The 1,925-nt window shown below is 31.5% G+C and overlaps 1 long non-coding RNA gene across 1 annotated transcript; it reads left to right on the top strand.

Moving 5' to 3' along the window:
• Positions 1 to 942: 942 nt before the first annotated feature.
• On the top strand, positions 943 to 1,910 carry LOC104244501 (uncharacterized). The gene is made up of 3 exons (XR_715513.2): positions 943 to 1,163; positions 1,297 to 1,321; positions 1,477 to 1,910. It is a non-coding gene; the product is annotated as an uncharacterized lncRNA (long non-coding RNA).
• Positions 1,911 to 1,925: the final 15 nt, after the last annotated feature.

The raw sequence follows: 1,925 nt of genomic DNA on the forward strand, positions 1-1,925 counted from the left end.
GATTAAGTCCAAAATCATCATACAAACATATTGGAACCTTTAAATCCGATTCCGAGGTCGTTTGCTCAAAAATCAAACCTCAGTCAATTTTCCCAACTTAAAGCTTCCAAAATGAGAATTTTCTTTTCAAATCAACTCTGAACTTTTCGAAATTCAATTCCGACCACATGTACAAGTCTTAATACCTGAAGTGAAGCTATTCATAGCCTCAAACCGCCAAATGCCGTGCTAGAGCTCAAAACGACTGATCAGGTCGTTACAGTGTTAAAACTTAAGATTCAAAATATTAAGTTGCATTCAATAGATTGAAATACTTAACATTTGAATTTCTGAAGTTGTATTTGAAAGATAGAAGAGCTTTAGATTTGATTTCTGAAGTTGTATCGAAGATATTAAACTACTTCAGATTCGAATTTCTGAAGTTGCATTTGAAAGATAGAGAATTTCAGTTTTGATTTCTGAAGTTGCATTGAAGAGATTGAAATACTTAAGATTCGAACGGATACATTTTGTGCAATGCGAGTATAACTTCAATGGTGACCCAAAAGTGGGTATATATGATAATGCCCATTTGTAAACGACCAAAGACCCTAAGCTATATTTACATTCAGTGGCCACTTTTGTGGCACTGTATTTAGAAGTTGACAAATTTTTTAAGATAAAGATCCATGATTTTAAAATCAGATTTTAAATTTTGAACTACGGAACATGTGGTCACATTCATTTTTTAGACAATTGGTCTAATTTTGTAAACGTGGCCTACATCTAAATACAAGGCGATAAAAGTGATTACTGAAATGAGTCGTCTGGTACGTCAGCAATACGTAATAGGCCCTCGGACTAACAACTAAAATATCCATTTGGAGAAAGATACTACTTGCTCTATAAATAATCTTTATCGAATTCAGAAAATATTTGAGTCGATTCAGATGAAGATTTGTAATTAAGAAGATGCTATCCTATAATTAAATTCCTCTACTATATAAAGACCACCAAGTCCTATCAAACTCTCATTCCTCACCACAAGCAAAAATCTTAAGTAATTATACAAGAAGATAGTTGTTTATGATAATGGTTGGCATCAAGAAAAAGAAAACCATCCTCATGATAGCATGGTTTTCTTTTTTCTTTTAACTCAATTGAATCAATGAATCACCATGATGGTACGTATTCTTATTCTATCCCCTTCCCCAAGAAAAAAAAGACAAATATATATATATATATATATATATTTATTTATTTTCTTCGTTTTATTTTTTTGTATTACAAACTAAGATCTTCTTATTTTGTTCTCAGGATTTGGAGTTTTAGTGTCTGCCAGGTAATTATCTGTTCTAGTTGATTTGTATTGATTAGGCACATGTAAATATCTCTACAAATTTTTCGTATTTTTCATTCTTTGTTTTGTTGTAATTTTTTTTCTTTTTTTTTTGAAGTGGATAAGTTTTACTTAACAAAGTAAATCTCATATTTCAGGTCTGGAAATATATAGCTAGGATAATATAATAAAGGCAACAAGCTCCATCCATATGGATCTGACCCAACGGATGAGAGATTATCCAACGTGATCTTATAATCTTTTTCTTTTGGGATGATCCAGAAGAGAGAACTAAGAGATGGCCCTGAGGGAGACAAATAGAGGTCAAATTGTTACATATATAGTTTAATCACATAGTTTGATTCTAATGACGTTTTGACCGATGATATCCACTTGAACCTCCGATGTTCTCTTATTAATTACATGTATTTAAAAACAAAGGCTAAGAGATGCATTGGCAAAATGTACCTCTTTTCTATACAAGATTGCTGTAAGAATCCTAGTTGTCCATGGAAGAAGTATATTTAGTAGTCCTGTCTTAGGTACCCTTGAGCACCTTTATTAAACAATATATGATATTTTAAAAAATTTATGTGTCATTGTAAAT

This window comes from Nicotiana sylvestris, chromosome 9, assembly GCF_000393655.2.
Source record: "Nicotiana sylvestris chromosome 9, ASM39365v2, whole genome shotgun sequence".
In the NCBI taxonomy this organism is placed as follows: domain Eukaryota; kingdom Viridiplantae; phylum Streptophyta; class Magnoliopsida; order Solanales; family Solanaceae; genus Nicotiana; species Nicotiana sylvestris.